Source organism: Apostichopus japonicus, chromosome 17 (assembly GCF_037975245.1).
Source record: "Apostichopus japonicus isolate 1M-3 chromosome 17, ASM3797524v1, whole genome shotgun sequence".
NCBI lineage: Eukaryota > Metazoa > Echinodermata > Holothuroidea > Aspidochirotida > Stichopodidae > Apostichopus > Apostichopus japonicus.
The window spans coordinates 17,374,161-17,396,376 of NC_092577.1; the positions used below are offsets into that span (position 1 = coordinate 17,374,161).

At 40.4% G+C, this 22,216-nt stretch overlaps 25 non-coding genes and 52 pseudogenes across 25 annotated transcripts; all 77 read left to right on the top strand.

Moving 5' to 3' along the window:
- Positions 1-210: 210 nt before the first annotated feature.
- LOC139955713 (5S ribosomal RNA) lies at positions 211-329 on the top strand. The gene has a single exon (XR_011788945.1). It is a non-coding gene; the product is annotated as a 5S ribosomal RNA (ribosomal RNA).
- Positions 330-612: 283 nt separating this feature from the next.
- LOC139956295 (5S ribosomal RNA) lies at positions 613-731 on the top strand (annotated as a pseudogene).
- Positions 732-1,014: 283 nt separating this feature from the next.
- Positions 1,015-1,135, top strand: LOC139957186 (5S ribosomal RNA; annotated as a pseudogene).
- A 76-nt stretch (positions 1,136-1,211) lies between these two features.
- On the top strand, positions 1,212-1,330 carry LOC139955350 (5S ribosomal RNA). Its single transcript, XR_011788593.1, has one exon. It is a non-coding gene; the product is annotated as a 5S ribosomal RNA (ribosomal RNA).
- A 68-nt stretch (positions 1,331-1,398) lies between these two features.
- On the top strand, positions 1,399-1,516 carry LOC139957402 (5S ribosomal RNA; annotated as a pseudogene).
- Positions 1,517-1,584: 68 nt separating this feature from the next.
- Positions 1,585-1,703, top strand: LOC139956589 (5S ribosomal RNA; annotated as a pseudogene).
- Positions 1,704-1,984: 281 nt separating this feature from the next.
- On the top strand, positions 1,985-2,103 carry LOC139956296 (5S ribosomal RNA; annotated as a pseudogene).
- A 283-nt stretch (positions 2,104-2,386) lies between these two features.
- Positions 2,387-2,507, top strand: LOC139957187 (5S ribosomal RNA; annotated as a pseudogene).
- A 76-nt stretch (positions 2,508-2,583) lies between these two features.
- Positions 2,584-2,702, top strand: LOC139955351 (5S ribosomal RNA). Its single transcript, XR_011788594.1, has one exon. It is a non-coding gene; the product is annotated as a 5S ribosomal RNA (ribosomal RNA).
- A 68-nt stretch (positions 2,703-2,770) lies between these two features.
- Positions 2,771-2,889, top strand: LOC139956483 (5S ribosomal RNA; annotated as a pseudogene).
- A 68-nt stretch (positions 2,890-2,957) lies between these two features.
- Positions 2,958-3,076, top strand: LOC139955352 (5S ribosomal RNA). The gene has a single exon (XR_011788595.1). It is a non-coding gene; the product is annotated as a 5S ribosomal RNA (ribosomal RNA).
- A 77-nt stretch (positions 3,077-3,153) lies between these two features.
- On the top strand, positions 3,154-3,272 carry LOC139956590 (5S ribosomal RNA; annotated as a pseudogene).
- A 281-nt stretch (positions 3,273-3,553) lies between these two features.
- Positions 3,554-3,672, top strand: LOC139956297 (5S ribosomal RNA; annotated as a pseudogene).
- A 68-nt stretch (positions 3,673-3,740) lies between these two features.
- Positions 3,741-3,859, top strand: LOC139957043 (5S ribosomal RNA; annotated as a pseudogene).
- Positions 3,860-3,927: 68 nt separating this feature from the next.
- Positions 3,928-4,046, top strand: LOC139957031 (5S ribosomal RNA; annotated as a pseudogene).
- Positions 4,047-4,329: 283 nt separating this feature from the next.
- On the top strand, positions 4,330-4,448 carry LOC139956298 (5S ribosomal RNA; annotated as a pseudogene).
- Positions 4,449-4,731: 283 nt separating this feature from the next.
- Positions 4,732-4,850, top strand: LOC139956299 (5S ribosomal RNA; annotated as a pseudogene).
- Positions 4,851-5,133: 283 nt separating this feature from the next.
- LOC139955714 (5S ribosomal RNA) lies at positions 5,134-5,252 on the top strand. Its single transcript, XR_011788946.1, has one exon. It is a non-coding gene; the product is annotated as a 5S ribosomal RNA (ribosomal RNA).
- A 283-nt stretch (positions 5,253-5,535) lies between these two features.
- LOC139956301 (5S ribosomal RNA) lies at positions 5,536-5,654 on the top strand (annotated as a pseudogene).
- A 76-nt stretch (positions 5,655-5,730) lies between these two features.
- LOC139956484 (5S ribosomal RNA) lies at positions 5,731-5,849 on the top strand (annotated as a pseudogene).
- A 68-nt stretch (positions 5,850-5,917) lies between these two features.
- LOC139956591 (5S ribosomal RNA) lies at positions 5,918-6,036 on the top strand (annotated as a pseudogene).
- A 281-nt stretch (positions 6,037-6,317) lies between these two features.
- LOC139956303 (5S ribosomal RNA) lies at positions 6,318-6,436 on the top strand (annotated as a pseudogene).
- Positions 6,437-6,504: 68 nt separating this feature from the next.
- Positions 6,505-6,623, top strand: LOC139956485 (5S ribosomal RNA; annotated as a pseudogene).
- A 68-nt stretch (positions 6,624-6,691) lies between these two features.
- Positions 6,692-6,810, top strand: LOC139955353 (5S ribosomal RNA). The gene has a single exon (XR_011788596.1). It is a non-coding gene; the product is annotated as a 5S ribosomal RNA (ribosomal RNA).
- Positions 6,811-6,887: 77 nt separating this feature from the next.
- On the top strand, positions 6,888-7,006 carry LOC139955354 (5S ribosomal RNA). Its single transcript, XR_011788597.1, has one exon. It is a non-coding gene; the product is annotated as a 5S ribosomal RNA (ribosomal RNA).
- Positions 7,007-7,074: 68 nt separating this feature from the next.
- On the top strand, positions 7,075-7,193 carry LOC139955355 (5S ribosomal RNA). Its single transcript, XR_011788598.1, has one exon. It is a non-coding gene; the product is annotated as a 5S ribosomal RNA (ribosomal RNA).
- Positions 7,194-7,261: 68 nt separating this feature from the next.
- On the top strand, positions 7,262-7,382 carry LOC139957318 (5S ribosomal RNA; annotated as a pseudogene).
- A 283-nt stretch (positions 7,383-7,665) lies between these two features.
- Positions 7,666-7,784, top strand: LOC139956304 (5S ribosomal RNA; annotated as a pseudogene).
- Positions 7,785-8,067: 283 nt separating this feature from the next.
- Positions 8,068-8,186, top strand: LOC139955715 (5S ribosomal RNA). Its single transcript, XR_011788947.1, has one exon. It is a non-coding gene; the product is annotated as a 5S ribosomal RNA (ribosomal RNA).
- Positions 8,187-8,469: 283 nt separating this feature from the next.
- LOC139956305 (5S ribosomal RNA) lies at positions 8,470-8,588 on the top strand (annotated as a pseudogene).
- Positions 8,589-8,871: 283 nt separating this feature from the next.
- Positions 8,872-8,992, top strand: LOC139957188 (5S ribosomal RNA; annotated as a pseudogene).
- A 76-nt stretch (positions 8,993-9,068) lies between these two features.
- Positions 9,069-9,187, top strand: LOC139955356 (5S ribosomal RNA). Its single transcript, XR_011788599.1, has one exon. It is a non-coding gene; the product is annotated as a 5S ribosomal RNA (ribosomal RNA).
- Positions 9,188-9,255: 68 nt separating this feature from the next.
- On the top strand, positions 9,256-9,376 carry LOC139957319 (5S ribosomal RNA; annotated as a pseudogene).
- Positions 9,377-9,659: 283 nt separating this feature from the next.
- On the top strand, positions 9,660-9,778 carry LOC139955716 (5S ribosomal RNA). Its single transcript, XR_011788948.1, has one exon. It is a non-coding gene; the product is annotated as a 5S ribosomal RNA (ribosomal RNA).
- Positions 9,779-10,061: 283 nt separating this feature from the next.
- LOC139956306 (5S ribosomal RNA) lies at positions 10,062-10,180 on the top strand (annotated as a pseudogene).
- Positions 10,181-10,463: 283 nt separating this feature from the next.
- Positions 10,464-10,582, top strand: LOC139955718 (5S ribosomal RNA). The gene has a single exon (XR_011788950.1). It is a non-coding gene; the product is annotated as a 5S ribosomal RNA (ribosomal RNA).
- A 283-nt stretch (positions 10,583-10,865) lies between these two features.
- On the top strand, positions 10,866-10,984 carry LOC139956307 (5S ribosomal RNA; annotated as a pseudogene).
- Positions 10,985-11,267: 283 nt separating this feature from the next.
- On the top strand, positions 11,268-11,388 carry LOC139957189 (5S ribosomal RNA; annotated as a pseudogene).
- Positions 11,389-11,464: 76 nt separating this feature from the next.
- On the top strand, positions 11,465-11,583 carry LOC139956486 (5S ribosomal RNA; annotated as a pseudogene).
- A 68-nt stretch (positions 11,584-11,651) lies between these two features.
- On the top strand, positions 11,652-11,770 carry LOC139956592 (5S ribosomal RNA; annotated as a pseudogene).
- Positions 11,771-12,051: 281 nt separating this feature from the next.
- Positions 12,052-12,170, top strand: LOC139956554 (5S ribosomal RNA; annotated as a pseudogene).
- Positions 12,171-12,238: 68 nt separating this feature from the next.
- On the top strand, positions 12,239-12,357 carry LOC139955357 (5S ribosomal RNA). The gene has a single exon (XR_011788600.1). It is a non-coding gene; the product is annotated as a 5S ribosomal RNA (ribosomal RNA).
- Positions 12,358-12,639: 282 nt separating this feature from the next.
- LOC139955358 (5S ribosomal RNA) lies at positions 12,640-12,758 on the top strand. Its single transcript, XR_011788601.1, has one exon. It is a non-coding gene; the product is annotated as a 5S ribosomal RNA (ribosomal RNA).
- Positions 12,759-12,826: 68 nt separating this feature from the next.
- Positions 12,827-12,945, top strand: LOC139956593 (5S ribosomal RNA; annotated as a pseudogene).
- A 283-nt stretch (positions 12,946-13,228) lies between these two features.
- Positions 13,229-13,347, top strand: LOC139955360 (5S ribosomal RNA). The gene has a single exon (XR_011788603.1). It is a non-coding gene; the product is annotated as a 5S ribosomal RNA (ribosomal RNA).
- A 77-nt stretch (positions 13,348-13,424) lies between these two features.
- Positions 13,425-13,543, top strand: LOC139956595 (5S ribosomal RNA; annotated as a pseudogene).
- Positions 13,544-13,826: 283 nt separating this feature from the next.
- LOC139957190 (5S ribosomal RNA) lies at positions 13,827-13,947 on the top strand (annotated as a pseudogene).
- A 76-nt stretch (positions 13,948-14,023) lies between these two features.
- LOC139955362 (5S ribosomal RNA) lies at positions 14,024-14,142 on the top strand. Its single transcript, XR_011788604.1, has one exon. It is a non-coding gene; the product is annotated as a 5S ribosomal RNA (ribosomal RNA).
- Positions 14,143-14,210: 68 nt separating this feature from the next.
- Positions 14,211-14,329, top strand: LOC139956596 (5S ribosomal RNA; annotated as a pseudogene).
- Positions 14,330-14,397: 68 nt separating this feature from the next.
- LOC139957320 (5S ribosomal RNA) lies at positions 14,398-14,518 on the top strand (annotated as a pseudogene).
- A 281-nt stretch (positions 14,519-14,799) lies between these two features.
- On the top strand, positions 14,800-14,918 carry LOC139956308 (5S ribosomal RNA; annotated as a pseudogene).
- A 68-nt stretch (positions 14,919-14,986) lies between these two features.
- LOC139956597 (5S ribosomal RNA) lies at positions 14,987-15,105 on the top strand (annotated as a pseudogene).
- Positions 15,106-15,388: 283 nt separating this feature from the next.
- LOC139956309 (5S ribosomal RNA) lies at positions 15,389-15,507 on the top strand (annotated as a pseudogene).
- Positions 15,508-15,583: 76 nt separating this feature from the next.
- LOC139955363 (5S ribosomal RNA) lies at positions 15,584-15,702 on the top strand. The gene has a single exon (XR_011788605.1). It is a non-coding gene; the product is annotated as a 5S ribosomal RNA (ribosomal RNA).
- Positions 15,703-15,770: 68 nt separating this feature from the next.
- Positions 15,771-15,889, top strand: LOC139956487 (5S ribosomal RNA; annotated as a pseudogene).
- Positions 15,890-15,957: 68 nt separating this feature from the next.
- On the top strand, positions 15,958-16,076 carry LOC139956599 (5S ribosomal RNA; annotated as a pseudogene).
- Positions 16,077-16,357: 281 nt separating this feature from the next.
- On the top strand, positions 16,358-16,476 carry LOC139956310 (5S ribosomal RNA; annotated as a pseudogene).
- Positions 16,477-16,544: 68 nt separating this feature from the next.
- LOC139956488 (5S ribosomal RNA) lies at positions 16,545-16,663 on the top strand (annotated as a pseudogene).
- A 68-nt stretch (positions 16,664-16,731) lies between these two features.
- LOC139955364 (5S ribosomal RNA) lies at positions 16,732-16,850 on the top strand. Its single transcript, XR_011788606.1, has one exon. It is a non-coding gene; the product is annotated as a 5S ribosomal RNA (ribosomal RNA).
- Positions 16,851-16,918: 68 nt separating this feature from the next.
- On the top strand, positions 16,919-17,037 carry LOC139955365 (5S ribosomal RNA). The gene has a single exon (XR_011788607.1). It is a non-coding gene; the product is annotated as a 5S ribosomal RNA (ribosomal RNA).
- Positions 17,038-17,105: 68 nt separating this feature from the next.
- LOC139955366 (5S ribosomal RNA) lies at positions 17,106-17,224 on the top strand. Its single transcript, XR_011788608.1, has one exon. It is a non-coding gene; the product is annotated as a 5S ribosomal RNA (ribosomal RNA).
- Positions 17,225-17,292: 68 nt separating this feature from the next.
- Positions 17,293-17,413, top strand: LOC139957322 (5S ribosomal RNA; annotated as a pseudogene).
- Positions 17,414-17,696: 283 nt separating this feature from the next.
- LOC139957440 (5S ribosomal RNA) lies at positions 17,697-17,817 on the top strand (annotated as a pseudogene).
- Positions 17,818-17,893: 76 nt separating this feature from the next.
- On the top strand, positions 17,894-18,012 carry LOC139955367 (5S ribosomal RNA). The gene has a single exon (XR_011788609.1). It is a non-coding gene; the product is annotated as a 5S ribosomal RNA (ribosomal RNA).
- Positions 18,013-18,080: 68 nt separating this feature from the next.
- On the top strand, positions 18,081-18,201 carry LOC139957323 (5S ribosomal RNA; annotated as a pseudogene).
- A 283-nt stretch (positions 18,202-18,484) lies between these two features.
- Positions 18,485-18,603, top strand: LOC139955719 (5S ribosomal RNA). Its single transcript, XR_011788951.1, has one exon. It is a non-coding gene; the product is annotated as a 5S ribosomal RNA (ribosomal RNA).
- A 283-nt stretch (positions 18,604-18,886) lies between these two features.
- On the top strand, positions 18,887-19,005 carry LOC139956311 (5S ribosomal RNA; annotated as a pseudogene).
- A 283-nt stretch (positions 19,006-19,288) lies between these two features.
- On the top strand, positions 19,289-19,407 carry LOC139955720 (5S ribosomal RNA). The gene has a single exon (XR_011788952.1). It is a non-coding gene; the product is annotated as a 5S ribosomal RNA (ribosomal RNA).
- Positions 19,408-19,691: 284 nt separating this feature from the next.
- Positions 19,692-19,813, top strand: LOC139957680 (5S ribosomal RNA; annotated as a pseudogene).
- Positions 19,814-20,100: 287 nt separating this feature from the next.
- Positions 20,101-20,221, top strand: LOC139957191 (5S ribosomal RNA; annotated as a pseudogene).
- A 76-nt stretch (positions 20,222-20,297) lies between these two features.
- Positions 20,298-20,416, top strand: LOC139955368 (5S ribosomal RNA). Its single transcript, XR_011788610.1, has one exon. It is a non-coding gene; the product is annotated as a 5S ribosomal RNA (ribosomal RNA).
- A 68-nt stretch (positions 20,417-20,484) lies between these two features.
- On the top strand, positions 20,485-20,603 carry LOC139956490 (5S ribosomal RNA; annotated as a pseudogene).
- A 68-nt stretch (positions 20,604-20,671) lies between these two features.
- LOC139956600 (5S ribosomal RNA) lies at positions 20,672-20,790 on the top strand (annotated as a pseudogene).
- A 282-nt stretch (positions 20,791-21,072) lies between these two features.
- On the top strand, positions 21,073-21,192 carry LOC139957131 (5S ribosomal RNA; annotated as a pseudogene).
- Positions 21,193-21,261: 69 nt separating this feature from the next.
- On the top strand, positions 21,262-21,383 carry LOC139957449 (5S ribosomal RNA; annotated as a pseudogene).
- Positions 21,384-21,666: 283 nt separating this feature from the next.
- Positions 21,667-21,786, top strand: LOC139957072 (5S ribosomal RNA; annotated as a pseudogene).
- A 68-nt stretch (positions 21,787-21,854) lies between these two features.
- On the top strand, positions 21,855-21,973 carry LOC139955369 (5S ribosomal RNA). Its single transcript, XR_011788611.1, has one exon. It is a non-coding gene; the product is annotated as a 5S ribosomal RNA (ribosomal RNA).
- The last annotated feature ends 243 nt before the right edge of the window (positions 21,974-22,216 follow it).

Here is a 22,216-nt window from a genome sequence, read left to right on the forward strand (position 1 = left end):
AAGGAAAGTGTCTTGCCACGAGGAAAGCGATTTGAAAATCGAATATATTAATAAATACCTCGTTTGTTTTTATATATTAGAATTTTCTAGATATATATGTAAAATATAGATTAACATAATATATATTAAATCCATTCATGTATAATATATATATTAAATCCACTGATCATAACCTACCAGACAAGTAGCCTACATTTCACCTCTTGGAATGTCTACGGCCATATCACGTTGACTATACCGGTTCTCGTCCGATCACCGAAGTCAAGCAACGTAGAGCGCAGTCAGTACTTGGATGGGTGACCGCCTGGGAATACTGGGTGCCGCAGGCTTTTATTTTCATAATTGATAACACTATGTTGCCACGACGATGAGAAATTGAAATGGCCTTCATTGTCTTTCCACAAGGAAAGTGTCTTGCCACGAGGAAAGCGATTTGAAAATCGAATATATTAATAAATAACTCGTTTGTTTTTATATATTCGAATTTTCTACATATAGATGTAAAATATAGATTAACATAATATATATTAAATCCATTCATGTATAATATATATATTAAATCCACTAATCATAACCTACCAGACAACTAGCCTACATTTCGCCTCTTGGAATGTCTACGGCCACATCACGATGACTATACCGGTTCTCGTCCGATCACCGAAGTCAAGCAACGTAGAGCGCAGTCAGTACTTGGATGGGTGACCGCCTGGGAATACTGGGTGCCGTAGGCTTTTATTTTCATAATTGATAACACTATGTTGCCACGACGATGAGAAATTGAAATGGCCTTCATTGTCTTTCCACAAGGAAAGTGTCTTGCCACGAGGAAAGCGATTTGAAAATCGAATATATTAATAAATACCTCGTTTGTTTTTATATATTAGAATTTTCTAGATATATATGTAAAATATAGATTAACATAATATATATTAAATCCATTCATGTATAATATATATATTAAATCCACTGATCATAACCTACCAGACAAGTAGCCTACATTTCACCTCTTGGAATGTCTACGGCCATATCACGTTGACTATACCGGTTCTCGTCCGATCACCGAAGTCAAGCAACGTAGAGCGCAGTCAGTACTTGGATGGGTGACCGCCTGGGGGAATACTGGGTGCCGCAGGCTTTTATTTTCATAATTGATAACACTATGTGGCCACGACGATGAGAAATTGAAATGGCCTACATTGACCTCTTGTTATGTCTACGGCCACATCACGTTGACTATACCGGTTCTCGTCCGATCACCGAAGTCAAGCAACGTAGAGCGCAGTCAGTACTTGGATGGGTGACCGCCTGGGAATACTGGGTGCCGTAGGCTTTTATTTTCATAATTGATAACACGACGATGATGAGAAATTGAAATGGTCTACATTGACCTCTTGTTATGTCTACGGCCACATCACGTTGACTATACCGTTCTCGTCCGATCACCGATGTCAAGCAACGTAGAGCGCAGTCAGTACTTGGATGGGTGACCGCCTGGGAATACTGGGTGCCGTAGGCTTTTATTTTCATAATTGATAACACGACGATGATGAGAAATTGAAATGGCCTACATTGACCTCTTTTTATGTCTACGGCCACATCACGTTGACTATACCGGTTCTCGTCCGATCACCGAAGTCAAGCAACGTAGAGCGCAGTCAGTACTTGGATGGGTGACCGCCTGGGAATACTGGGTGCCGCAGGCTTTTATTTTCATAATTGATAACACTATGTTGCCACGACGATGAGAAATTGAAATGGCCTTCATTGTCTTTCCACAAGGAAAGTGTCTTGCCACGAGGAAAGCGATTTGAAAATCGAATATATTAATAAATAACTCGTTTGTTTTTATATATTAGAATTGTCTACATATATATGTAAAATACAGATTAACATAATATATATTAAATCCATTCATGTATAATATATATTAAATCCACTGATCATAACCTACCAGACAACTAGCCTACATTTCGCCTCTTGGAATGTCTACGGCCACATCACGATGACTATACCGGTTCTCGTCCGATCACCGAAGTCAAGCAACGTAGAGCGCAGTCAGTACTTGGATGGGTGACCGCCTGGGAATACTGGGTGCCGTAGGCTTTTATTTTCATAATTGATAACACTATGTTGCCACGACGATGAGAAATTGAAATGGCCTTCATTGTCTTTCCACAAGGAAAGTGTCTTGCCACGAGGAAAGCGATTTGAAAATCGAATATATTAATAAATACCTCGTTTGTTTTTATATATTAGAATTTTCTAGATATATATGTAAAATATAGATTAACATAATATATATTAAATCCATTCATGTATAATATATATATTAAATCCACTGATCATAACCTACCAGACAAGTAGCCTACATTTCACCTCTTGGAATGTCTACGGCCATATCACGTTGACTATACCGGTTCTCGTCCGATCACCGAAGTCAAGCAACGTAGAGCGCAGTCAGTACTTGGATGGGTGACCGCCTGGGGGAATACTGGGTGCCGCAGGCTTTTATTTTCATAATTGATAACACTATGTTGCCACGACGATGAGAAATTGAAATGGCCTACATTGACCTCTTGTTATGTCTACGGCCACATCACGTTGACTATACCGGTTCTCGTCCGATCACCGAAGTCAAGCAACGTAGAGCGCAGTCAGTACTTGGATGGGTGACCGCCTGGGAATACTGGGTGCCGTAGGCTTTTATTTTCATAATTGATAACACGACGATGATGAGAAATTGAAATGGTCTACATTGACCTCTTGTTATGTCTACGGCCACATCACGTTGACTATACCGGTTCTCGTCCGATCACCGATGTCAAGCAACGTAGAGCGCAGTCAGTACTTGGATGGGTGACCGCCTGGGAATACTGGGTGCCGTAGGCTTTTATTTTCATAATTGATAACACGACGATGATGAGAAATTGAAATGGCCTACATTGACCTCTTTTTATGTCTACGGCCACATCACGTTGACTATACCGGTTCTCGTCCGATCACCGAAGTCAAGCAACGTAGAGCGCAGTCAGTACTTGGATGGGTGACCGCCTGGGAATACTGGGTGCCGTAGGCTTTTATTTTTTATAATTGATAACACTATGTTGCCACGACGATGAGAAATTGAAATGGCCTACATTGACCGGTTTTTATGTCTACGGCCACATCACGTTGACTATACCGGTTCTCGTCCGATCACCGAAGTCAAGCAACGTAGAGCGCAGTCAGTACTTGGATGGGTGACCGCCTGGGAATACTGGGTGCCGCAGGCTTTTATTTTCATAATTGATAACACTATGTTGCCACGACGATGAGAAATTGAAATGGCCTTCATTGTCTTTCCACAAGGAAAGTGTCTTGCCACGAGGAAAGCGATTTGAAAATCGAATATATTAATAAATAACTCGTTTGTTTTTATATATTAGAATTGTCTACATATATATGTAAAATACAGATTAACATAATATATATTAAATCCATTCATGTATAATATATATTAAATCCACTGATCATAACCTACCAGACAACTAGCCTACATTTCGCCTCTTGGAATGTCTACGGCCACATCACGATGACTATACCGGTTCTCGTCCGATCACCGAAGTCAAGCAACGTAGAGCGCAGTCAGTACTTGGATGGGTGACCGCCTGGGAATACTGGGTGCCGTAGGCTTTTATTTTCATAATTGATAACACGACGATGATGAGAAATTGAAATGGTCTACATTGACCTCTTGTTATGTCTACGGCCACATCACGTTGACTATACCGGTTCTCGTCCGATCACCGATGTCAAGCAACGTAGAGCGCTGTCAGTACTTGGATGGGTGACCGCCTGGGAATACTGGGTGCCGTAGGCTTTTATTTTCATAATTGATAACACGACGATGATGAGAAATTGAAATGGTCTACATTGACCTCTTGTTATGTCTACGGCCACATCACGTTGACTATACCGGTTCTCGTCCGATCACCGATGTCAAGCAACGTAGAGCGCAGTCAGTACTTGGATGGGTGACCGCCTGGGAATACTGGGTGCCGCAGGCTTTTATTTTCATAATTGATAACACTATGTTGCCACGACGATGAGAAATTGAAATGGCCTTCATTGTCTTTCCACAAGGAAAGTGTCTTGCCACGAGGAAAGCGATTTGAAAATCGAATATATTAATAAATAACTCGTTTGTTTTTATATATTAGAATTTTCTACATATAGATGTAAAATATAGATTAACATAATATATATTAAATCCATTCATGTATAATATATATATTAAATCCACTAATCATAACCTACCAGACAACTAGCCTACATTTCGCCTCTTGGAATGTCTACGGCCACATCACGATGACTATACCGGTTCTCGTCCGATCACCGAAGTCAAGCAACGTAGAGCGCAGTCAGTACTTGGATGGGTGACCGCCTGGGAATACTGGGTGCCGTAGGCTTTTATTTTCATAATTGATAACACTATGTTGCCACGACGATGAGAAATTGAAATGGCCTTCATTGTCTTTCCACAAGGAAAGTGTCTTGCCACGAGGAAAGCGATTTGAAAATCGAATATATTAATAAATACCTCGTTTGTTTTTATATATTAGAATTTTCTAGATATATATGTAAAATATAGATTAACATAATATATATTAAATCCATTCATGTATAATATATATATTAAATCCACTAATCATAACCTACCAGACAACTAGCCTACATTTCGCCTCTTGGAATGTCTACGGCCACATCACGATGACTATACCGGTTCTCGTCCGATCACCGAAGTCAAGCAACGTAGAGCGCAGTCAGTACTTGGATGGGTGACCGCCTGGGAATACTGGGTGCCGTAGGCTTTTATTTTCATAATTGATAACACTATGTTGCCACGACGATGAGAAATTGAAATGGCCTTCATTGTCTTTCCACAAGGAAAGTGTCTTGCCACGAGGAAAGCGATTTGAAAATCGAATATATTAATAAATACCTCGTTTGTTTTTATATATTAGAATTTTCTAGATATATATGTAAAATATAGATTAACATAATATATATTAAATCCATTCATGTATAATATATATATTAAATCCACTGATCATAACCTACCAGACAAGTAGCCTACATTTCACCTCTTGGAATGTCTACGGCCATATCACGTTGACTATACCGGTTCTCGTCCGATCACCGAAGTCAAGCAACGTAGAGCGCAGTCAGTACTTGGATGGGTGACCGCCTGGGAATACTGGGTGCCGCAGGCTTTTATTTTCATAATTGATAACACTATGTTGCCACGACGATGAGAAATTGAAATGGCCTTCATTGTCTTTCCACAAGGAAAGTGTCTTGCCACGAGGAAAGCGATTTGAAAATCGAATATATTAATAAATAACTCGTTTGTTTTTATATATTCGAATTTTCTACATATAGATGTAAAATATAGATTAACATAATATATATTAAATCCATTCATGTATAATATATATATTAAATCCACTAATCATAACCTACCAGACAACTAGCCTACATTTCGCCTCTTGGAATGTCTACGGCCACATCACGATGACTATACCGGTTCTCGTCCGATCACCGAAGTCAAGCAACGTAGAGCGCAGTCAGTACTTGGATGGGTGACCGCCTGGGAATACTGGGTGCCGTAGGCTGTTATTTTCATAATTGATAACACTATGTTGCCACGACGATGAGAAATTGAAATGGCCTACATTGACCTCTTGTTATGTCTACGGCCACATCACGTTGACTATACCGGTTCTCGTCCGATCACCGATGTCAAGCAACGTAGAGCGCAGTCAGTACTTGGATGGGTGACCGCCTGGGAATACTGGGTGCCGTAGGCTTTTATTTTCATAATTGATAACACGACGATGATGAGAAATTGAAATGGCCTACATTGACCTCTTTTTATGTCTACGGCCACATCACGTTGACTATACCGGTTCTCGTCCGATCACCGAAGTCAAGCAACGTAGAGCGCAGTCAGTACTTGGATGGGTGACCGCCTGGGAATACTGGGTGCCGCAGGCTTTTATTTTCATATTTGATAACACTATGTTGCCACGACGATGAGAAATTGAAATGGCCTTCATTGTCTTTCCACAAGGAAAGTGTCTTGCCACGAGGAAAGCGATTTGAAAATCGAATATATTAATAAATAACTCGTTTGTTTTTATATATTAGAATTGTCTACATATATATGTAAAATACAGATTAACATAATATATATTAAATCCATTCATGTATAATATATATTAAATCCACTGATCATAACCTACCAGACAACTAGCCTACATTTCGCCTCTTGGAATGTCTACGGCCACATCACGATGACTATACCGGTTCTCGTCCGATCACCGAAGTCAAGCAACGTAGAGCGCAGTCAGTACTTGGATGGGTGACCGCCTGGGAATACTGGGTGCCGTAGGCTTTTATTTTCATAATTGATAACACGACGATGATGAGAAATTGAAATGGTCTACATTGACCTCTTGTTATGTCTACGGCCACATCACGTTGACTATACCGGTTCTCGTCCGATCACCGATGTCAAGCAACGTAGAGCGCAGTCAGTACTTGGATGGGTGACCGCCTGGGAATACTGGGTGCCGTAGGCTTTTATTTTCATAATTGATAACACGACGATGATGAGAAATTGAAATGGCCTACATTGACCTCTTTTTATGTCTACGGCCACATCACGTTGACTATACCGGTTCTCGTCCGATCACCGAAGTCAAGCAACGTAGAGCGCAGTCAGTACTTGGATGGGTGACCGCCTGGGAATACTGGGTGCCGTAGGCTTTTATTTTTTATAATTGATAACACTATGTTGCCACGACGATGAGAAATTGAAATGGCCTACATTGACCGGTTTTTATGTCTACGGCCACATCACGTTGACTATACCGGTTCTCGTCCGATCACCGAAGTCAAGCAACGTAGAGCGCAGTCAGTACTTGGATGGGTGACCGCCTGGGAATACTGGGTGCCGTAGGCTTTTATTTTCATAATTGATAACACGACGATGATGAGAAATTGAAATGGCCTACATTGACCGGTTTTTATGTCTACGGCCACATCACGTTGACTATACCGGTTCTCGTCCGATCACCGAAGTCAAGCAACGTAGAGCGCAGTCAGTACTTGGATGGGTGACCGCCTGGGAATACTGGGTGCCGTAGGCTTTTATTTTCATAATTGATAACACGACGATGATGAGAAATTGAAATGGCCTACATTGACCGGTTTTTATGTCTACGGCCACATCACGTTGACTATACCGGTTCTCGTCCGATCACCGAAGTCAAGCAACGTAGAGCGCAGTCAGTACTTGGATGGGTGACCGCCTGGGGGAATACTGGGTGCCGCAGGCTTTTATTTTCATAATTGATAACACTATGTTGCCACGACGATGACAAATTGAAATGGCCTTCATTGTCTTTCCACAAGGAAAGTGTCTTGCCACGAGGAAAGCGATTTGAAAATCGAATATATTAATAAATAACTCGTTTGTTTTTATATATTAGAATTTTCTACATATAGATGTAAAATATAGATTAACATAATATATATTAAATCCATTCATGTATAATATATATATTAAATCCACTAATCATAACCTACCAGACAACTAGCCTACATTTCGCCTCTTGGAATGTCTACGGCCACATCACGATGACTATACCGGTTCTCGTCCGATCACCGAAGTCAAGCAACGTAGAGCGCAGTCAGTACTTGGATGGGTGACCGCCTGGGAATACTGGGTGCCGTAGGCTTTTATTTTCATAATTGATAACACTATGTTGCCACGACGATGAGAAATTGAAATGGCCTTCATTGTCTTTCCACAAGGAAAGTGTCTTGCCACGAGGAAAGCGATTTGAAAATCGAATATATTAATAAATACCTCGTTTGTTTTTATATATTAGAATTTTCTAGATATATATGTAAAATATAGATTAACATAATATATATTAAATCCATTCATGTATAATATATATATTAAATCCACTGATCATAACCTACCAGACAAGTAGCCTACATTTCACCTCTTGGAATGTCTACGGCCATATCACGTTGACTATACCGGTTCTCGTCCGATCACCGAAGTCAAGCAACGTAGAGCGCAGTCAGTACTTGGATGGGTGACCGCCTGGGAATACTGGGTGCCGCAGGCTTTTATTTTCATAATTGATAACACTATGTTGCCACGACGATGAGAAATTGAAATGGCCTTCATTGTCTTTCCACAAGGAAAGTGTCTTGCCACGAGGAAAGCGATTTGAAAATCGAATATATTAATAAATAACTCGTTTGTTTTAATATATTCGAATTTTCTACATATAGATGTAAAATATAGATTAACATAATATATATTAAATCCATTCATGTATAATATATATATTAAATCCACTAATCATAACCTACCAGACAACTAGCCTACATTTCGCCTCTTGGAATGTCTACGGCCACATCACGATGACTATACCGGTTCTCGTCCGATCACCGAAGTCAAGCAACGTAGAGCGCAGTCAGTACTTGGATGGGTGACCGCCTGGGAATACTGGGTGCCGTAGGCTTTTATTTTCATAATTGATAACACTATGTTGCCACGACGATGAGAAATTGAAATGGCCTTCATTGTCTTTCCACAAGGAAAGTGTCTTGCCACGAGGAAAGCGATTTGAAAATCGAATATATTAATAAATACCTCGTTTGTTTTTATATATTAGAATTTTCTAGATATATATGTAAAATATAGATTAACATAATATATATTAAATCCATTCATGTATAATATATATATTAAATCCACTGATCATAACCTACCAGACAAGTAGCCTACATTTCACCTCTTGGAATGTCTACGGCCATATCACGTTGACTATACCGGTTCTCGTCCGATCACCGAAGTCAAGCAACGTAGAGCGCAGTCAGTACTTGGATGGGTGACCGCCTGGGGGAATACTGGGTGCCGCAGGCTTTTATTTTCATAATTGATAACACTATGTTGCCACGACGATGAGAAATTGAAATGGCCTACATTGACCTCTTGTTATGTCTACGGCCACATCACGTTGACTATACCGGTTCTCGTCCGATCACCGAAGTCAAGCAACGTAGAGCGCAGTCAGTACTTGGATGGGTGACCGCCTGGGAATACTGGGTGCCGTAGGCTTTTATTTTCATAATTGATAACACGACGATGATGAGAAATTGAAATGGCCTACATTGACCGGTTTTTATGTCTACGGCCACATCACGTTGACTATACCGGTTCTCGTCCGATCACCGAAGTCAAGCAACGTAGAGCGCAGTCAGTACTTGGATGGGTGACCGCCTGGGGGAATACTGGGTGCCGCAGGCTTTTATTTTCATAATTGATAACACTATGTTGCCACGACGATGAGAAATTGAAATGGCCTTCATTGTCTTTCCACAAGGAAAGTGTCTTGCCACGAGGAAAGCGATTTGAAAATCGAATATATTAATAAATAACTCGTTTGTTTTTATATATTAGAATTTTCTACATATAGATGTAAAATATAGATTAACATAATATATATTAAATCCATTCATGTATAATATATATATTAAATCCACTGATCATAACCTACCAGACAAGTAGCCTACATTTCACCTCTTGGAATGTCTACGGCCATATCACGTTGACTATACCGGTTCTCGTCCGATCACCGAAGTCAAGCAACGTAGAGCGCAGTCAGTACTTGGATGGGTGACCGCCTGGGAATACTGGGTGCCGCAGGCTTTTATTTTCATAATTGATAACACTATGTTGCCACGACGATGAGAAATTGAAATGGCCTTCATTGTCTTTCCACAAGGAAAGTGTCTTGCCACGAGGAAAGCGATTTGAAAATCGAATATATTAATAAATAACTCGTTTGTTTTTATATATTCGAATTTTCTACATATAGATGTAAAATATAGATTAACATAATATATATTAAATCCATTCATGTATAATATATATATTAAATCCACTAATCATAACCTACCAGACAACTAGCCTACATTTCGCCTCTTGGAATGTCTACGGCCACATCACGATGACTATACCGGTTCTCGTCCGATCACCGAAGTCAAGCAACGTAGAGCGCAGTCAGTACTTGGATGGGTGACCGCCTGGGAATACTGGGTGCCGTAGGCTTTTATTTTCATAATTGATAACACTATGTTGCCACGACGATGAGAAATTGAAATGGCCTTCATTGTCTTTCCACAAGGAAAGTGTCTTGCCACGAGGAAAGCGATTTGAAAATCGAATATATTAATAAATACCTCGTTTGTTTTTATATATTAGAATTTTCTAGATATATATGTAAAATATAGATTAACATAATATATATTAAATCCATTCATGTATAATATATATATTAAATCCACTGATCATAACCTACCAGACAAGTAGCCTACATTTCACCTCTTGGAATGTCTACGGCCATATCACGTTGACTATACCGGTTCTCGTCCGATCACCGAAGTCAAGCAACGTAGAGCGCAGTCAGTACTTGGATGGGTGACCGCCTGGGAATACTGGGTGCCGCAGGCTTTTATTTTCATAATTGATAACACTATGTTGCCACGACGATGAGAAATTGAAATGGCCTTCATTGTCTTTCCACAAGGAAAGTGTCTTGCCACGAGGAAAGCGATTTGAAAATCGAATATATTAATAAATAACTCGTTTGTTTTTATATATTCGAATTTTCTACATATAGATGTAAAATATAGATTAACATAATATATATTAAATCCATTCATGTATAATATATATATTAAATCCACTAATCATAACCTACCAGACAACTAGCCTACATTTCGCCTCTTGGAATGTCTACGGCCACATCACGATGACTATACCGGTTCTCGTCCGATCACCGAAGTCAAGCAACGTAGAGCGCAGTCAGTACTTGGATGGGTGACCGCCTGGGAATACTGGGTGCCGTAGGCTTTTATTTTCATAATTGATAACACTATGTTGCCACGACGATGAGAAATTGAAATGGCCTTCATTGTCTTTCCACAAGGAAAGTGTCTTGCCACGAGGAAAGCGATTTGAAAATCGAATATATTAATAAATACCTCGTTTGTTTTTATATATTAGAATTTTCTAGATATATATGTAAAATATAGATTAACATAATATATATTAAATCCATTCATGTATAATATATATATTAAATCCACTGATCATAACCTACCAGACAAGTAGCCTACATTTCACCTCTTGGAATGTCTACGGCCATATCACGTTGACTATACCGGTTCTCGTCCGATCACCGAAGTCAAGCAACGTAGAGCGCAGTCAGTACTTGGATGGGTGACCGCCTGGGGGAATACTGGGTGCCGCAGGCTTTTATTTTCATAATTGATAACACTATGTTGCCACGACGATGAGAAATTGAAATGGCCTACATTGACCTCTTGTTATGTCTACGGCCACATCACGTTGACTATACCGGTTCTCGTCCGATCACCGATGTCAAGCAACGTAGAGCGCAGTCAGTACTTGGATGGGTGACCGCCTGGGAATACTGGGTGCCGTAGGCTTTTATTTTCATAATTGATAACACGACGATGATGAGAAATTGAAATGGCCTACATTGACCTCTTTTTATGTCTACGGCCACATCACGTTGACTATACCGGTTCTCGTCCGATCACCGAAGTCAAGCAACGTAGAGCGCAGTCAGTACTTGGATGGGTGACCGCCTGGGAATACTGGGTGCCGCAGGCTTTTATTTTCATAATTGATAACACTATGTTGCCACGACGATGAGAAATTGAAATGGCCTTCATTGTCTTTCCACAAGGAAAGTGTCTTGCCACGAGGAAAGCGATTTGAAAATCGAATATATTAATAAATAACTCGTTTGTTTTTATATATTAGAATTGTCTACATATATATGTAAAATATAGATTAACATAATATATATTAAATCCATTCATGTATAATATATATTAAATCCACTGATCATAACCTACCAGACAACTAGCCTACATTTCGCCTCTTGGAATGTCTACGGCCACATCGCGATGACTATACCGGTTCTCGTCCGATCACCGAAGTCAAGCAACGTAGAGCGCAGTCAGTACTTGGATGGGTGACCGCCTGGGAATACTGGGTGCCGTAGGCTTTTATTTTCATAATTGATAACACGACGATGATGAGAAATTGAAATGGCCTACATTGACCTCTTGTTATGTCTACGGCCACATCACGTTGACTATACCGGTTCTCGTCCGATCACCGAAGTCAAGCAACGTAGAGCGCAGTCAGTACTTGGATGGGTGACCGCCTGGGAATACTGGGTGCCGTAGGCTTTTATTTTTTATAATTGATAACACTATGTTGCCACGACGATGAGAAATTGAAATGGCCTTCATTGTCTTTCCACAAGGAAAGTGTCTTGCCACGAGGAAAGCGATTTGAAAATCGAATATATTAATAAATACCTCGTTTGTTTTTATATATTAGAATTTTCTACATATATATGTAAAATATAGATTAACATAATATATATTAAATCCATTCATGTATAATATATATTAAATCCACTGATCATAACCTACCAGACAAGTAGCCTACATTTCACCTCTTGGAATGTCTACGGCCACATCACGTTGACTATACCGGTTCTCGTCCGATCACCGAAGTCAAGCAACGTAGAGCGCAGTCAGTACTTGGATGGGTGACCGCCTGGGAATACTGGGTGCCGTAGGCTTTTATTTTCATAATTGATAACACGACGATGATGAGAAATTGAAATGGCCTACATTGACCTCTTTTTATGTCTACGGCCACATCACGTTGACTATACCGGTTCTCGTCCGATCACCGAAGTCAAGCAACGTAGAGCGCAGTCAGTACTTGGATGGGTGACCGCCTGGGAATACTGGGTGCCGCAGGCTTTTATTTTCATAATTGATAACACTATGTTGCCACGACGATGACAAATTGAAATGGCCTTCATTGTCTTTCCACAAGGAAAGTGTCTTGCCACGAGGAAAGCGATTTGAAAATCGAATATATTAATAAATACCTCGTTTGTTTTTATATATTAGAATTTTCTACATATATATGTAAAATATAGATTAACATAATATATATTAAATCCATTCATGTATAATATATATATTAAATCCACTGATCATAACCTACCAGACAAGTAGCCTACATTTCACCTCTTGCAATGTCTACGGCCACATCACGTTGACTATACCGGTTCTCGTCCGATCACCGAAGTCAAGCAACGTAGAGCGCAGTCAGTACTTGGATGGGTGACCGCCTGGGAATACTGGGTGCCGTAGGCTTTTATTTTTTATAATTGATAACACTATGTTGCCACGACGATGAGAAATTGAAATGGCCTACATTGACCTCTTGTTATGTCTACGGCCACATCACGTTGACTATACCGGTTCTCGTCCGATCACCGAAGTCAAGCAACGTAGAGCGCAGTCAGTACTTGGATGGGTGACCGCCTGGGAATACTGGGTGCCGCAGGCTTTTATTTTCATAATTGATAACACTATGTTGCCACGACGATGAGAAATTGAAATGGCCTTCATTGTCTTTCCACAAGGAAAGTGTCTTGCCACGAGGAAAGCGATTTGAAAATCGAATATATTAATAAATACCTCGTTTGTTTTTATATATTAGAATTTTCTAGATATATATGTAAAATATAGATTAACATAATATATATTAAATCCATTCATGTATAATATATATATTAAATCCACTGATCATAACCTACCAGACAAGTAGCCTACATTTCACCTCTTGGAATGTCTACGGCCATATCACGTTGACTATACCGGTTCTCGTCCGATCACCGAAGTCAAGCAACGTAGAGCGCAGTCAGTACTTGGATGGGTGACCGCCTGGGGGAATACTGGGTGCCGCAGGCTTTTATTTTCATAATTGATAACACTATGTTGCCACGACGATGAGAAATTGAAATGGCCTACATTGACCTCTTGTTATGTCTACGGCCACATCACGTTGACTATACCGGTTCTCGTCCGATCACCGAAGTCAAGCAACGTAGAGCGCAGTCAGTACTTGGATGGGTGACCGCCTGGGAATACTGGGTGCCGTAGGCTTTTATTTTCATAATTGATAACACGACGATGATGAGAAATTGAAATGGCCTACATTGACCTCTTGTTATGTCTACGGCCACATCACGTTGACTATACCGGTTCTCGTCCGATCACCGAAGTCAAGCAACGTAGAGCGCAGTCAGTACTTGGATGGGTGACCGCCTGGGAATACTGGGTGCCGCAGGCTTTTATTTTCATAATTGATAACACGACGATGATGAGAAATTGAAATGGCCTACATTGACCGGTTTTTATGTCTACGGCCACATCACGTTGACTATACCGGTTCTCGTCCGATCACCGAAGTCAAGCAACGTAGAGCGCAGTCAGTACTTGGATGGGTGACCGCCTGGGGGAATACTGGGTGCCGCAGGCTTTTATTTTCATAATTGATAACACTATGTTGCCACGACGATGACAAATTGAAATGGCCTTCATTGTCTTTCCACAAGGAAAGTGTCTTGCCACGAGGAAAGCGATTTGAAAATCGAATATATTAATAAATAACTCGTTTGTTTTTATATATTAGAATTGTCTACATATATATGTAAAATATAGATTAACATAATATATATTAAATCCATTCATGTATAATATATATTAAATCCACTGATCATAACCTACCAGACAACTAGCCTACATTTCGCCTCTTGGAATGTCTACGGCCACATCACGATGACTATACCGGTTCTCGTCCGATCACCGAAGTCAAGCAACGTAGAGCGCAGTCAGTACTTGGATGGGTGACCGCCTGGGAATACTGGGTGCCGTAGGCTTTTATTTTCATAATTGATAACACGACGATGATGAGAAATTGAAATGGCCTACATTGACCTCTTGTTATGTCTACGGCCACATCACGTTGACTATACCGGTTCTCGTCCGATCACCGAAGTCAAGCAACGTAGAGCGCAGTCAGTACTTGGATGGGTGACCGCCTGGGAATACTGGGTGCCGCAGGCTTTTATTTTCATAATTGATAACACTATGTTGCCACGACGATGAGAAATTGAAATGGCCTTCATTGTCTTTCCACAAGGAAAGTGTCTTGCCACGAGGAAAGCGATTTGAAAATCGAATATATTAATAAATAACTCGTTTGTTTTTATATATTCGAATTTTCTACATATAGATGTAAAATATAGATTAACATAATATATATTAAATCCATTCATGTATAATATATATATTAAATCCACTAATCATAACCTACCAGACAACTAGCCTACATTTCGCCTCTTGGAATGTCTACGGCCACATCACGATGACTATACCGGTTCTCGTCCGATCACCGAAGTCAAGCAACGTAGAGCGCAGTCAGTACTTGGATGGGTGACCGCCTGGGAATACTGGGTGCCGTAGGCTTTTATTTTCATAATTGATAACACTATGTTGCCACGACGATGAGAAATTGAAATGGCCTACATTGACCTCTTGTTATGTCTACGGCCACATCACGTTGACTATACCGGTTCTCGTCCGATCACCGAAGTCAAGCAACGTAGAGCGCAGTCAGTACTTGGATGGGTGACCGCCTGGGAATACTGGGTGCCGTAGGCTTTTATTTTCATAATTGATAACACGACGATGATGAGAAATTGAAATGGTCTACATTGACCTCTTGTTATGTCTACGGCCACATCACGTTGACTATACCGGTTCTCGTCCGATCACCGATGTCAAGCAACGTAGAGCGCAGTCAGTACTTGGATGGGTGACCGCCTGGGAATACTGGGTGCCGTAGGCTTTTATTTTCATAATTGATAACACGACGATGATGAGAAATTGAAATGGCCTACATTGACCTCTTTTTATGTCTACGGCCACATCACGTTGACTATACCGGTTCTCGTCCGATCACCGAAGTCAAGCAACGTAGAGCGCAGTCAGTACTTGGATGGGTGACCGCCTGGGAATACTGGGTGCCGCAGGCTTTTATTTTCATATTTGATAACACTATGTTGCCACGACGATGAGAAATTGAAATGGCCTTCATTGTCTTTCCACAAGGAAAGTGTCTTGCCACGAGGAAAGCGATTTGAAAATCGAATATATTAATAAATAACTCGTTTGTTTTTATATATTAGAATTGTCTACATATATATGTAAAATACAGATTAACATAATATATATTAAATCCATTCATGTATAATATATATTAAATCCACTGATCATAACCTACCAGACAACTAGCCTACATTTCGCCTCTTGGAATGTCTACGGCCACATCACGATGACTATACCGGTTCTCGTCCGATCACCGAAGTCAAGCAACGTAGAGCGCAGTCAGTACTTGGATGGGTGACCGCCTGGGAATACTGGGTGCCGTAGGCTTTTATTTTCATAATTGATAACACGACGATGATGAGAAATTGAAATGGTCTACATTGACCTCTTGTTATGTCTACGGCCACATCACGTTGACTATACCGGTTCTCGTCCGATCACCGATGTCAAGCAACGTAGAGCGCAGTCAGTACTTGGATGGGTGACCGCCTGGGAATACTGGGTGCCGTAGGCTTTTATTTTCATAATTGATAACACGACGATGATGACAAATTGAAATGGCCTACATTGACCTCTTTTTATGTCTACGGCCACATCACGTTGACTATACCGGTTCTCGTCCGATCACCGAAGTCAAGCAACGTAGAGCGCAGTCAGTACTTGGATGGGTGACCGCCTGGGAATACTGGGTGCCGTAGGCTTTTATTTTCATAATTGATAACACGACGATGATGAGAAATTGAAATGGCCTACATTGACCGGTTTTTATGTCTACGGCCACATCACGTTGACTATACCGGTTCTCGTCCGATCACCGAAGTCAAGCAACGTAGAGCGCAGTCAGTACTTGGATGGGTGACCGCCTGGGAATACTGGGTGCCGTAGGCTTTTATTTTCATAATTGATAACACGACGATGATGAGAAATTGAAATGGCCTACATTGACCGGTTTTTATGTCTACGGCCACATCACGTTGACTATACCGGTTCTCGTCCGATCACCGAAGTCAAGCAACGTAGAGCGCAGTCAGTACTTGGATGGGTGACCGCCTGGGAATACTGGGTGCCGTAGGCTTTTATTTTCATAATTGATAACACGACGATGATGAGAAATTGAAATGGCCTACATTGACCGGTTTTTATGTCTACGGCCACATCACGTTGACTATACCGGTTCTCGTCCGATCACCGAAGTCAAGCAACGTAGAGCGCAGTCAGTACTTGGATGGGTGACCGCCTGGGGGAATACTGGGTGCCGCAGGCTTTTATTTTCATAATTGATAACACTATGTTGCCACGACGATGACAAATTGAAATGGCCTTCATTGTCTTTCCACAAGGAAAGTGTCTTGCCACGAGGAAAGCGATTTGAAAATCGAATATATTAATAAATAACTCGTTTGTTTTTATATATTAGAATTTTCTACATATAGATGTAAAATATAGATTAACATAATATATATTAAATCCATTCATGTATAATATATATATTAAATCCACTAATCATAACCTACCAGACAACTAGCCTACATTTCGCCTCTTGGAATGTCTACGGCCACATCACGATGACTATACCGGTTCTCGTCCGATCACCGAAGTCAAGCAACGTAGAGCGCAGTCAGTACTTGGATGGGTGACCGCCTGGGGGAATACTGGGTGCCGCAGGCTTTTATTTTCATAATTGATAACACTATGTTGCCACGACGATGAGAAATTGAAATGGCCTACATTGACCTCTTGTTATGTCTACGGCCACATCACGTTGACTATACCGGTTCTCGTCCGATCACCGAAGTCAAGCAACGTAGAGCGCAGTCAGTACTTGGATGGGTGACCGCCTGGGAATACTGGGTGCCGTAGGCTTTTATTTTCATAATTGATAACACGACGATGATGAGAAATTGAAATGGCCTACATTGACCGGTTTTTATGTCTACGGCCACATCACGTTGACTATACCGGTTCTCGTCCGATCACCGAAGTCAAGCAACGTAGAGCGCAGTCAGTACTTGGATGGGTGACCGCCTGGGGGAATACTGGGTGCCGCAGGCTTTTATTTTCATAATTGATAACACTATGTTGCCACGACGATGAGAAATTGAAATGGCCTTCATTGTCTTTCCACAAGGAAAGTGTCTTGCCACGAGGAAAGCGATTTGAAAATCGAATATATTAATAAATAACTCGTTTGTTTTTATATATTAGAATTTTCTACATATAGATGTAAAATATAGATTAACATAATATATATTAAATCCATTCATGTATAATATATATATTAAATCCACTGATCATAACCTACCAGACAAGTAGCCTACATTTCACCTCTTGGAATGTCTACGGCCATATCACGTTGACTATACCGGTTCTCGTCCGATCACCGAAGTCAAGCAACGTAGAGCGCAGTCAGTACTTGGATGGGTGACCGCCTGGGAATACTGGGTGCCGCAGGCTTTTATTTTCATAATTGATAACACTATGTTGCCACGACGATGAGAAATTGAAATGGCCTTCATTGTCTTTCCACAAGGAAAGTGTCTTGCCACGAGGAAAGCGATTTGAAAATCGAATATATTAATAAATAACTCGTTTGTTTTTATATATTCGAATTTTCTACATATAGATGTAAAATATAGATTAACATAATATATATTAAATCCATTCATGTATAATATATATATTAAATCCACTAATCATAACCTACCAGACAACTAGCCTACATTTCGCCTCTTGGAATGTCTACGGCCACATCACGATGACTATACCGGTTCTCGTCCGATCACCGAAGTCAAGCAACGTAGAGCGCAGTCAGTACTTGGATGGGTGACCGCCTGGGAATACTGGGTGCCGTAGGCTTTTATTTTCATAATTGATAACACTATGTTGCCACGACGATGAGAAATTGAAATGGCCTTCATTGTCTTTCCACAAGGAAAGTGTCTTGCCACGAGGAAAGCGATTTGAAAATCGAATATATTAATAAATACCTCGTTTGTTTTTTATATATTAGAATTTCTAGATATATATGTAAAATATAGATTAACATAATATATATTAAATCCATTCATGTATAATATATATATTAAATCCACTGATCATAACCTACCAGACAAGTAGCCTACATTTCACCTCTTGGAATGTCTACGGCCATATCACGTTGACTATACCGGTTCTCGTCCGATCACCGAAGTCAAGCAACGTAGAGCGCAGTCAGTACTTGGATGGGTGACCGCCTGGGAATACTGGGTGCCGCAGGCTTTTATTTTCATAATTGATAACACTATGTTGCCACGACGATGAGAAATTGAAATGGCCTTCATTGTCTTTCCACAAGGAAAGTGTCTTGCCACGAGGAAAGCGATTTGAAAATCGAATATATTAATAAATAACTCGTTTGTTTTTATATATTCGAATTTTCTACATATAGATGTAAAATATAGATTAACATAATATATATTTAAATCCATTCATGTATAATATATATATTAAATCCACTAATCATAACCTACCAGACAACTAGCCTACATTTCGCCTCTTGGAATGTCTACGGGCCGACATCACGATGACTATACCGGTTCTCGTCCGATCACCGAAGTCAAGCAACGTAGAGCGCAGTCAGTACCTTGGATGGGTGACCGCCTGGGAATACTGGGTGCCGTAGGCTTTTATTTTCATAATTGATAACACTATGTTGCCACGACGATGAGAAATTGAAATGGGCCTTCATTGTCTTTCCACAAGGAAAGTGTCTTGCCACGAGGAAAGCGATTTGAAAAATCGAATATATTAATAAATACCTCGTTTGTTTTTATATATTAGAATTTTCTAGATATATATGTAAAATATAGATTAACATAATATATATTAAATCCATTCATGTATAATATATATATATTAAATCCACTGATCATAACCTACCAGACAAGTAGCCTACATTTCACCTCTTGGAATGTCTACGGCCATATCACGTTGACTATACCGGTTCTCGTCCGATCACCGAAGTCAAGCAACGTAGAGCGCAGTCAGTACTTGGATGGGTGACCGCCTGGGGGAATACTGGGTGCCGCAGGCTTTTATTTTCATAATTGATAACACTATGTTGCCACGACGATGAGAAATTGAAATGGCCTACATTGACCTCTTGTTATGTCTACGGCCACATCACGTTGACTATACCGGTTCTCGTCCGATCACCGAAGTCAAGCAACGTAGAGCGCAGTCAGTACTTGGATGGGTGACCGCCTGGGAATACTGGGTGCCGTAGGCTTTTATTTTCATAATTGATAACACGACGATGATGAGAAATTGAAATGGTCTACATTGACCTCTTGTTATGTCTACGGCCACATCACGTTGACTATACCGGTTCTCGTCCGATCACCGATGTCAAGCAACGTAGAGCGCAGTCAGTACTTGGATGGGTGACCGCCTGGGAATACTGGGTGCCGTAGGCTTTTATTTTCATAATTGATAACACGACGATGATGAGAAATTGAAATGGCCTACATTGACCTCTTTTTATGTCTACGGCCACATCACGTTGACTATACCGGTTCTCGTCCGATCACCGAAGTCAAGCAACGTAGAGCGCAGTCAGTACTTGGATGGGTGACCGCCTGGGAATACTGGGTGCCGCAGGCTTTTATTTTCATAATTGATAACACTATGTTGCCACGACGATGAGAAATTGAAATGGCCTTCATTGTCTTTCCACAAGGAAAGTGTCTTGCCACGAGGAAAGCGATTTGAAAATCGAATATATTAATAAATAACTCGTTTGTTTTTATATATTAGAATTGTCTACATATATATGTAAAATATAGATTAACATAATATATATTAAAATCCATTCATGTATAATATTATTAAAATCCACTGATCATAACCTACCAGACAACTAGCCTACATTTCGCCTCTTGGAATGTCTACGGGCCACATCACGATGACTATACCGGTTCTCGTCCGATCACCGAAGTCAAGCAACGTAGAGCGCAGTCAGTACTTGGATGGGTGACCGCCTGGGAATACTGGGTGCCGTAGGCTTTTATTTTCATAATTGATAACACGACGATGATGAGAAATTGAAATGGCCTACATTGACCCTCTTGTTATGTCTACGGCCACATCACGTTGACTATACCGGTTTCTCGTCCGATCACCGAAGTCAAGCAACGTAGAGCGCAGTCAGTACTTGGATGGGTGACCGCCTGGGGGAATACTGGGTGCCGCAGGCTTTTATTTTCATAATTGATAACCACTATGTTGCCACGACGATGAGAAATTGAAATGGCCTTCATTGTCTTTCCACAAGGAAAGTGTCTTGCCACGAGGAAAGCGATTTGAAAATCGAATATATTAATAAATAACTCGTTTGTTTTTATATATTAGAATTGTCTACATATATATGTAAAATATAGATTAACATTAATATATATTAAATCCATTCATGTATAATATATATTAAATCCACTGATCATAACCTACCAGACAACTAGCCTACATTTCGCCTCTTGGAATGTCTACGGCCACATCGCGATGACTATACCCGGTTCTCGTCCGATCACCGAAGTCAAGCAACGTAGAGCGCAGTCAGTACTTGGATGGGTGACCGCCTGGGAATACTGGGTGCCGTAGGCTTTTATTTTCATAATTGATAACACGACGATGATGAGAAATTGAAATGGCCTACATTGACCTCTTGTTATGTCTACGGCCACATCACGTTGACTATACCGGTTCTCGTCCGATCACCGAAGTCAAGCAACGTAGAGCGCAGTCAGTACTTGGATGGGTGACCGCCTGGGAATACTGGGTGCCGTAGGCTTTTATTTTTTATAATTGATAACACTATGTTGCCACGACGATGAGAAATTGAAATGGCCTTCATTGTCTTTCCACAAGGAAAGTGTCTTGCCACGAGGAAAGCGATTTGAAAATCGAATATATTAATAAATACCTCGTTTGTTTTTATATATTAGAATTTTCTACATATATATGTAAAATATAGATTAACATAATATATATTAAATCCATTCATGTATAATATATATTAAATCCACTGATCATA